Source organism: Dendropsophus ebraccatus, chromosome 3 (genome assembly GCF_027789765.1).
Source record: "Dendropsophus ebraccatus isolate aDenEbr1 chromosome 3, aDenEbr1.pat, whole genome shotgun sequence".
NCBI classification, from domain to species: Eukaryota; Metazoa; Chordata; class Amphibia; order Anura; family Hylidae; genus Dendropsophus; species Dendropsophus ebraccatus.
In genome coordinates this window covers 75,115,639-75,126,681 of record NC_091456.1, presented here as the reverse complement: position 1 = coordinate 75,126,681, position 11,043 = coordinate 75,115,639, and the positions used below count along the sequence as shown (strand labels likewise).

Genomic DNA, 11,043 nt, shown 5'->3' with positions numbered 1-11,043 from the left:
TAATAAAACTGTTTAGAATATCCACTTTGTACATGGCTCAAGCGATTTTTTTTTCAAAATAGGTTATTTAATTTTTATTAACCATATAAAATATCCAGTGGGTCAAAAGTTTACATTCACCAAGTAGACTGTGCCTTGGAAAAGCAGCTTTTAGCAGGTAGGTGTAATGCTGGGAGTCATTGTTCCACTGGACCGCCGCTAACGAAGGTGTAAGCTGCACAAGGGAGTCTAAGGAGCTGCTTGTCTTCGCCAGAGGCTCCCAGGTTGCTACTCCTGGCTTGGCTTGCTAGTGGTGGCGCGCGAGGTGCAGCTGATGACAAGTCGGCAGGACAGCAGGCAGGAACATTTCAGGCAACTCAGGCAGGACTCACAGACAGGAGCCAGAAGTCATGGGCAGGAGTCACAGGCAGGAATCACCGATGGGAAAGCTAGAACTACAATGCTAGGGCATCAATGCAGGGGCTCCAACAAGGGGTCAGAGCAGATGAGACCATTTATAGGGGAATTTTAGGTGCAAGCAACCAATTAAGGATGTACTGCCCCTTTAAATCTTACTGACCCGTCATGCGTCTTTCCTAGGAGGCGGGGATGCATGCACCGGCATGGAGAAGATGCGAAACAGGTAAGGCACCTTGCAGGGCCAAAGGGGAGGCAGCGCCGGGCCCTAGCACATGGGTTCCGGTGTCAGCAGCAGACGGGGACAGCAAAGTGCTGGCGAGGCGGTGGCTGGGAGCATGGGTCGCAGCCGCAAAAGCACCACATACCCCTTATATCCACTCCTGATGAAGTTATGGGGACATAACGGAACGCGTGGGGTTTAGGTGTTTGTGTACTGGGATCTATGCACACCACTCTGGCTAGTATTATGCTGTGGTACCCTGTGTATCTTTGTGGTTATTGATACAGTATATTTAAGTTTGATTCATTTGCATTATCTGTGATATTTTGGCTATATTATGTAGGGCCCCATTATTTGCTGTGTCTTGTGTGCATTGTATCTGACTCCTTTCCCGGTACTATGATGTCACCCCAATGATTGTGGGGGTCATCGGACTATCCATTTGACCCTTGTGGTCAATTTTTAAGTAATTTTATCTTTTTGTGGTGTCTTTTGTACTTAATAAAGATTTGCATTATTTTTATATTGTTTTTGGTGTTTGCATTCACTTATAACACATACGCTTTTCTTCTCCTTTTGACATTGAAACGATATGCTGTGGCAGGCCATGCAACCGGAAGATACGCTGGAGACAAAGGCTGGCTAAACAAAAAGTGTAAGGCAGGGAAAAGGCACAAAATGGGACATCTTGGAAAACCAGTTTGTAACCACCCAGATGACGATGTTGCCTGCAGAAGGAGAAAGGTCGGTGACAAAGTCCATGGCAATGTGCGCCTAGGGCCGATTTGGAATAAGCTAGAGCAAACTGGCAGGCTTCAAGGAAAAAGCCTTGCTTTGGACACAGGTGGTACAAAAAGCCTTGATATCCTTGGAACGACTCGGCCACCAGTAATGTTGTTAGATCAACTGCCCTGACTTTTGGATACCGGAATGCTCTGTGACAAAGGAAGCATGACCCAATTTCAGTATTCTTCTCCAAAGTGTGGGGCGAACATAGGTCTCGCCAGGAGGGACGCTTTGCAAAATTGAGGCGCCCACAGGAACCAAGTATTCTGGAGAGATGATATGACAAGGAGTGTCTTCTTGCCCCAGGACATGTGATGCCTGTGAGAGAGCATAGGCTTTTATGTTGATGAAGTCAAATTTGGAGGAGAGACCATCTGGCTTGCCTGGGAGTAGGACGTTGAGCCGTTTAAAGATAAAGGTTTTTATGATCCATATAGATGTTAATTGGATGCTTCGCCCTATCCACAAGATGAAGTTACTCCTCCATAGCCAACTTAATTGCCACAATCTCCTATGGTGTAATTACTTTTGGCAGAAGAAAAGGTCTTCGAGAAGAAGCCACATGTTCCAGTCCTCCCTGAATGATCCCTCTGGGTGAAGATGGCCCCAGCTCCCACAAAAAAGGCAAAGCACAGAAGCAAAGGCAGACTTCAATCCAGGGAAGAAAAATGTGGCATAAACCAACGGGGTGTGACCACTGATGAACCGCAGATAGCTTTGCTGGATCCATCTGCAGACCTCGTTCAGAGGCAACATACCCAAGAAAAGAAGGCTGAACTGGTGGAACATGCACTTTTCCAGCTTGGTGTTGAGGCGATTGGATCTTAGGTGCCTCAGTACTTAATATACGTGTCCCACGTGGGTCTGCAGATATGGTAAATATATCAAGATGTCATCCAGATACACAATGACACAAGAGTAGAGGAGTTCTAAGAAGATGTTAACAAATTCCTGAAAGACTGACGTGGTGTTGCATAGCCCGAAGAGCATTAATAGATACTAGAAGTGGCCATCCCTAATGTTAAAGGCAGTCTTTAATTCAATGCCATCACAAATCCAAATTAGGTTGTATGCTCTCCTGAGGTCCAGTTTTGCGAAGATCCAAGCTCCGCGAAGACAGTCAAACACTTCCGAGATCAGTGGCAGGGGATATCGGTTCTTTACTGTAACCTTATTGAGGCCTCAGTAGTCGATGTATGACCGAATAGACCCATCTTTCTTCTGTACAAAGAAGATGCCCACGCCTTGGACTTGCAGATGAAGCCCTGCTGCAGATTTTCCTTAAAGAGAACCAATCATGGCCGAAATTTAACATTTTTTTTTTTTGCTAATTAGCTGTAAATTAATATTTTATTAATATTTGTAATTGGAATTATTTACTTTTATGCCCGTGATTTTACAATATACACATTCTCTTTTCCTGTCTCGCGCCGGCTCTTTTCCGGCGCGAGACAGGAAGCTCCCGGCATGCCGAGCGGCGGGAAGGGCTCCCATGAGCCTTTGCCGCCGCTCTGTAAATACACAGTGATCCCGCGCTATACAGCGCGAGATCACTGTGTATGTCTATTCTAACTGGGCCTATTAGTATGTCCCTGAAGATACAGACTGCCTGTGCAGTCTGCATCTTATGCGTTTACCTAATCCTGTATAGCGGAGCAGTAAGGGCGGGGGCGGCCATCTTGATGACGTCACTGGTGCGTTCCAGCGCTGGAACACAAGGGACGTAATCAAGATGGCGTCCGGCTTAGCTGCACCGCTACAGAGGACTGGGTAAAGTATAAGATACAGACTGCACAGGCAGTCTGTATCTTCAGAAATAAACTACATGAAGATACAGACTGCCTTTGCAGTCTGTATCTTATACTTTACCCAGTCCTCTGTAGCGGTGCAGTAAAGCCGGGCGCCATCTTGATTACGTCCCTTGCGTTCCAGCGCTGGAACGCACCACTGTGACGTCATCAAGATGGCCGCCCCCGTCCTTACTGCTCCGCTTTACAGGATTAGGTAAAAGCATAAGATACAGACTGCACAGGCAGTCTGTATCTTCAGGAATAGATTTAGGGAGAGAGAATCTTTTATTATAGGGACAGTTAATTTTAGGTGATTGGTTCTCTTTAATGTAAGGCGACATGGCTTCAGTTTCTAAGACTGAGAGTGGATACTAGAGATGAGCAAAGCAGCTGAAAATTCGTCTTGCCAGGTTTGCGAATCTTGGGCCTTCGTAATTGGAAAAACTGGAAAATGGAAATTAAGAAAAATTTCAATGAGCCAGTTAATCATTCAATTTCTGCCATGGACAGCAGTGGACATTGGTGGATCAGCAGCGTAATATCAAATTCTTACAAGGACAGCAGTCAACACTGGTAAATGAGCGGCGTAAAATGACACTTTCTCCCAGGACAGCAGTGGACATTGGTGGACCAGTGGCATAATATCACTTTTAAATTAAGCTTTATCACAAATTGCATATGACACCAGCTGCACTTCATGGATAAAGTTTTGCATGAATAACATCCACACATCTGCACATCTGTGACGTTTTGAGGAACTCCACCCTCTTTCTAGAGCAGATGCAGAAGAGAACTCTCTCCACCTGCATGGGCTCCTCGGACGTTTGCGGTGATGAAGAACTGGGTGGCTTCAGGAATGCTGGTGCTAGCTGGAACGTGTAGCAAGGATGGAGCAACTCGCGTTCTTGACGGACCTCCTCCTCTCTCTCTGAGAAATGGACGTTGATCTAAGTGGCTAATTGGCCAGAGTGCTGAACTGTACCACGTAGTCACTAATAGAAGAGTTCCCTAGTCACCAATTGTATGGTCCTCGCAGAAGACGCTCCAGCTGGCTCCTCAAACATACACCAGTACTCCAATAGGAGGGCCAAGAGATTAGTGTTGACCAGATCAACCTGATTCCACAGTGGTGTTGCCCAGGCCAAGGCATTTCCCTCAAGGAGACTGATGATAAATGCCACCTTGGAACGCTCCATGGTAAATTGGTTTGCCAAGAGCTCGATGTGCATAAGACACAGAGGAACAAAACCCCTGAACATCTTGGGATTATCACCATATTTGGACGGCAGCAGCAGACGTAGATTCGGCCCTAGGGGAAATGCTACCGCAAAAAGAAGCACTGGTGGAACCTGTTGAGCTGATAGGAGCTGCTGCAACATGCCACTGATATAGCTGCTGTTACCGCTGTGCGATTTGCTAGTTCTGCTAGGTGACCACTCTTGAGATCTCGCTGACGTCAAGAACCTTGCCGACATCAATAGTTGGAGAAGTTAATTTAGATCCTGGAGGCTGCAGGGATGCTTTAGTCTTGTTAAAACTTTGGTCTACAAGAAGTTTCAAGACTTTCTATATGGGGACAAATACTTCATCTGTGATCTTTCTTGTACATGGGAATGTTGAGATAACTCCACATATCGACTTGTGTAAACACAGCTAACGATAAAGCGACCAGCGAGAAATCGTACATCGTGGTCTTTCAACATGTTCTCAAATCATCGCTGGTTGCTCGCAGATCCGTTCGTCTAAACAGTCTTTAACAGATTCACCCTAATGTGTGTGATGGCCTTAAGTGATCTTAAAATGTTTGTAATAACATTTTTTTTTAATGATTTATCTTCTTGTCTAAACACAGATCGTTATAAAAACAAAATTGTCGCAAAAAATCGTTAAAAGATTGATTAAAAAATTATGGCTGCGTGTAAAAGGACCATAAGGAACCCCTATGATTGTCATGGGACCAGATGATACAATGGGGGAAAACACATTTGAATTGAAGTGGACTCAGATGAACTTTGCAAATATGGAGTGCATCATAATTCTCATTACAACCAGTATAGGATTATTACAGCTTCTTGTGAAATAGATCTAACTATACTACTATTTAGTGTAGGGCCAGATTCCGCTAGATGTAAGGGACACCCGACCCTAGTGGCTCCTAGCAGATAGGTAGGGCATTACAGGTATACAGTACCTGAAAACTGGCCCCTTCCTACTGACTCCAAAACCCTTTTTCCTTATTTTGATGTCGACGAGAAGACCCCATGATTGTGATACTCCAGAAAAGCTGACCATGGAAGCCACAGCTTTTCTCCAGGATCCGAGTTACCATGGGCCTCCGCCCTCAACATCTCCATGCTTTTCCATTTTCTAGGGATGACAGAACACACTGCAGACAGAAAAATCGTACTAAAGACTTTCTTGTTTCATCCATATTCTGATAATTGTGCCAACAGTTGTTACTAGGGATGGTCCGAACCTGCCGAGGTTCGGGTTCGTACGAACCCGGACTCTTGGCAATGATTCCCGCTGTCTTAAACCTCCGTGCAGAGGGTGGATACAGCAGGAGGACCGCCTGGAAAACCGGGATACAGCCACAGCCATAGGCTGTATCCCAGTCTTCCCGCTGTATCCACCCTCTGCATGGAGGTTTAAGACAGCGGGAATCATTGCCGAGAGTCAGGGATCATACAAACCCGAACCTCGGCAGGTTCGGACCATCCCTAGTTGTTACCTTCTCACAAAGCTGATTTCCTATGGTCTTTTAGCTCATACTAGCCTTATGCAGGTCTACAATTTTGTCCCTGTTTTCCTTTGGTCTTGGCCATGGTGGAGAGTAAATGATTGTGTGGACAAGTGTTTGGTTTTTTATACAGGTTTTAAGGTTAAACAGGCGCAATTAATACAGGTGCAGAGTAGGAGAAGCCAGAGGAGAGAGTATGAGAGCCAGAGTTCTTGCTGGTTGGTAAGTGATCAAATACTTATTTTGTGCAATGAAGTGCAAATTATTTATGTAAAAATTATACAATGTGATTTTCGAGATTTTTTTTTTACAGATTTTGTCTCTCATAGTTGTAGTAGAAGTGTACTTACAGTAAAAATTACAGACCTCTCCATTATTTGTAGGAGGTAACACATGCAAAACTGTCAGTGTACAAAAAACTGTCAGTGTACAAATAAAGTTGTGACAATTTTACTCCATTCAAGGTGCTGGACTTTATTTTCTGTTATGCTGATCCTGTTCCTGGTTTTTCCGTGCACCATTTGTGCAGGAATGCAAGAGCATGAGATCTGACCGACAAGGGTTTGAAATACTTTCCCCACAGTACATAATGGGCATATGGATGATGTATTAACACAAAACTTTATATCTTTGTATCAATATTTCGTGCCTCCAGATATCTATTAACTTTTTAAAAATTTCTTTCTAATCTTCATCAAAAGGATCATAGGAAATCTCCTAATAAATATTTACATCTAATAATTGGTGGTTCACTTCCAGCCCCCGATGATGTCACTGACCGTGTTCATATAAGACCTAACAACCTGAGAGACATCGTCATTCACCCTACACCCGAAGATACTCCTTAGTGGAGAGAAACTAGTTGTGGTGACAGTGTCTACGCTTTAAATATCTATTACCACAGCCTAGCATATTGTAGTTAGTCTGCAGCTAACTCTATATCCACACTGAGTACCACTGGCTGATGGACTTACAGCAATATGCACTGTAGGCTGTGGTGTAGAGGCTTTTTATATTTTTCTTTTTTCACATGTCATACATTTTACCATATGTTAGTAAAAGTTATGTTTTACTTTCCTACACAGGATAATCTGGGCTTGATTGGGCTCTTGGCCCTTTGTGCTTGTGTTTTTCATTTGAGTCAGGCACATGACATTAAATAATAGAAGGAATTATTTTTAAACTAATTAAATTTTTTCCTTGTAGAATATTTTATCTCATGCCTGATTTTCCTAGGTCAACATGGGTTACTAAACATGACTTGGCCTCCTAAAGAGGGTTCCCAAATGCCATATCATAAAATCAGAGGCAAGAGATGTGACATCCTGCACAATTTTTTTTTATTCACCGAACCATGCCCATGATATGCAGCTTTCAGTATTGCCTATTCCACAATTTCAAGGGGCTGGCTGAGATGTGTGGTAGCTTCTGGGCCCTCCTATCTTCATTAATAACACATGAATGATTGGCCAAGCTAAATGTTCATGTGTACGAGAGGCTCAATTGAGATACGGCCACCATGGTGTGTATAAGTACTTTAATGGTTGCCTACTGGAGAGCTGTACAAAATATTACTATTTGGAAAAATATCACAGCAGATTTTTTTATGCACTTTTTTTTTTTAATGGGAGTGGATTCATAGAAGCGGGAAATACAAAGGAAGCATTTTCAAAAATTCATTAAAACTACAGTGGCATGTATCAAAAAATGCTGCGTGCAAAACCCCCATTAAGGTACAGCTGAACAGCTAAAAAGTTGTCTATTATTCTTATAATTGTGAATGTTATTTTTTTCTATTGTGTACCCCCCCCCCCCCCCCCCACACACACACACACACACACAAACACACATTTTGTCTTGAAAAGTTTTTGTTCCGTTTTACTTTGTTAAAAATCAAAAGTGTGGGTCTGGAAACTGGAAATCTACTAGTCAAGAGTTCTAACCAGGCTGATAGTTTTTTTCCCCAATCATTGTTGGAATGGTGGCTATTATTGCCTGGTTCCTCACCAGAGGAGAACAATTGGGAGGTTCAAAAATGACCTTGCTTGGTAGTCTTTGCAACATACTTCTATTTCAGTAAAGGGTTGCCATACTTATAAGACAGCCATTCCAAAGAAACTAAGGACCAGGTGGGGATCATGATGACCGTGATTAGCAGTGATCCTAGCTTCATCCAAAAAATAATTCATCCTTGTCTTAAGTAGCAACTCCTATCTTCCAGTTAACTCTCCAGTAGTTCTTACTGGTAGGGGTCCTAACAGTGGAAAGCTTCTTTTGCTGTCCATGTTCCTGTAGAACTGACATAGAGGGGTGGTTACCACCAACTTAACTGCTTATAGTGCAGTTGGAACAGGATTTTGGATGAAGTCTGGTGTAAAGTCCTAATACCTTCAATTAGATGATGGTGATGTTGTTGATGATGATGATGATGATGATGATGATCACCACCATAATCATCATCAATCTCTCCTCCAGACTCATGTTAGATGGTGACAAGCTCACTGGAAAATGTTATGCACCATCACAGTAATCCTAAAGGGGATCCCCACAATGAAGAGCTTGCTTTGAGGTCTCTGTGTGTGGAACTGACATGGAGGAAACAAAAGAGGTTACTGTGAATATAGGCTGTTTGATATTTTCCATGAACATTTACAATGGTAACCCTAAACCAAAATTCATGATCTTGTCATGTTTTACAGACAAAGGGCACAGAAAAACCTCTGACTTTGACTAAGAAAGTAACTTGGAGTTAACTACTGCCAAGCCAAGTTTTTGGGAGGGGCTAAGTCTGTAACCTATGAGAAGACCACCATCATCCTCATCATTATAATCCACCACCTCTGCCTTATACTCATTGTCTTCATCGTCATCACCATCCTCATCTTCTCCAGAATCCAGCAAGATGGTGACAAGCTGACTAGATGAGGTAATTGTTCCTTAAAAACTAAAATGACAAAGAAGCTTTGAAAACAAAGAGGAAACACTCTGTAAAGTGAATTCTCCTCATGAAACCTCTCCAACTCATCAGTATGAGCAATGGCTACTGTGCAAGCCAGCTGCCCTGCTCCACACCTCCTCAGCCACCATGCCTGGACTGTATGGAAGCAGTGGCTATCTGCTGGAGGTCACATTACACTAGTGAATAAAGCCCCAGCCCATGTTTCTCCAACGCAGTCCATTCCACCTCAAAGTGCTCCTTTCCCATGGTGCTGCAGATGACTCTTGCATTCTAAGCACTTCACACACAAAAAAAAAGCAGCCAGAAAAAGTTTTTTTTCCTCCTCCTCCTCCACCCTTCCCCCAAGCTTAGTCCTTTCATGTCAGCCGTGCTCTGCTGAATCTTCCTAGCAGGCGCTCCAGAGATAGGAGCCATGTCTCGTCCACCTTCCTCACTGTTAGAAAGACTTTGTGCACCCCCTGGTGCTCTAGCGTTTTGTGTGGTAGAGATTGTCTTCTCTCACTCTCCCTCTCCCTTCTGGTTGCTCATTATTCAGAGAGAGGCAGAGACACATACGCACATACACACTCAGTGAGAGAGACGGATCTTTCAGGTCATCTGCAGCTGCAGAGCAGCAGCAGCAGCCAGTGAAGGAGAGAGGAGGAGAAATAAAGCAAGGAAGATGGCAATCCTCCATTGCTGAGAGGAGCAGCAAGAAAAGAACTCCATGAGGAGAGCCACCATCTCTCTCCACCTACCTAGGCGCAAGGCTTTTATCTGAGGACAACAAGAGGCTGGAGCTGCCCGGTCCAGAGCGCTCTGTAAGTGCCCTTCCAGTCCTCCCCTAATTGCTATTGTTTGTGTCCTTCTAATACTGTGTGTCATGTCTACCAGGAGATTCCTGGAGCTGCGGGTTGGGGTGGCTTATGATCATAGTACTGGAGAGGGTGGCGTGCTGTCTGGAGAAGAAAGGAGGTGGTGGTGGTGGTGGTTGTGGTGGTGTCTATGGAAGGAGGAGGAGAAGAAGGGCGGCTAATTAATGGATTCATTAATTGACCCCCTCCTTTACCCAGCCACCCCCATGTGGTGGAGATCAGAAGGAGCTGGGGCTAACAAGGTGATGTCTGCCTGCACTTGTGTGTGTATGTGGAGGCAGCTAGTGACAGACACAGCCAGGGGTATGGAGGGGGATGGCTGTCTGCATGGCCAACAGGACAGGGTGACCTCTTTTATCAATTGTCCCCCAACCCCTCCCCATGCATGGGAAGAGGTCTCCTGCCACCCCTCCCTCACTGGCTAGGTTGACATGGAAGGTTGGATCCAGGGTTGAGGGAGGGAGGGAAGGGGTTGTTGTTCTGCTCAAGGAGGATCTGCTTGGAGGAGACTCATTGCATATACTATATGTAAAGTCTTCTCCACTTCCAGAAGAGAAGCTGGAGATTCTCAAAGCTTTGTCTGTCCTCCATTAGCTGGCTGTCTGGCTTGGTTTCTGTCCAGACTCTACCATGCTCCTGGTAACCTTCTTCTCATTACATGTCTGGAAGGCTGAGCTCAACAAAAGGTGCCCTAGAAATGCAGTGTACAGCTAGAGGGATGGTGCATGTTCAGGAGAACCCTCAAGTAGGCAGTTTCTAGCAGCAGTTCTGCTCTTCCTGTGGCTTTGAGGAAGGTCACTTGATGTTTTTGAGAGGAAGTGGCTTCACTGGAAGCCATGGTACGAATGAGGTCACCTAAGTCGGACTGAAGTTCAGCCAGAAAATGGACGACAGGAGGCTTCAAAGTACTCAAAGCTAATATGGGAGCTTTGCAAGGGAAAACATGGCCATGAGTCAACAGAAGGGTTTATCATGAGGCATACATGTTCTCCAGAATTGGACCTTGTGGATTATTTACATTTTGCATGTTTTCTAGATATTTATTACTGAAATTAAGTGTATACATGGAAATGCAACAGTGAAGACAAACATGAGCTGCATTATGTATTACCAATATTTAACCTCATCCATAAGTCCATAATGTTTTTCTAATTTTTGACTCAGTGAGTAAGGTTCTATTCTATATAACACATTTTCATTAACCCACAGGTTTTTCCTATTCTGAAAATGGATCCAGTGATTTCACACACTGGATGCAAAGTTAAAGTGGGGTCCACTCTCAAGAACCCCTCCAG

General features: G+C 44.3%; 1 protein-coding gene across 1 annotated transcript in view; it reads left to right on the top strand.

The window, feature by feature from the left end:
- The first annotated feature begins 9,308 nt into the window (after positions 1-9,308).
- The window catches only part of ZNF462 (zinc finger protein 462), an 87,027-nt gene continuing 85,292 nt past the window's right edge, over positions 9,309-11,043 (top strand). Inside the window, exon 1 of the mRNA XM_069962015.1 lies at positions 9,309-9,694. The gene's annotated coding sequence lies outside the window, so the exon portion shown is untranslated. The remainder of the gene's footprint in view (positions 9,695-11,043) is intronic.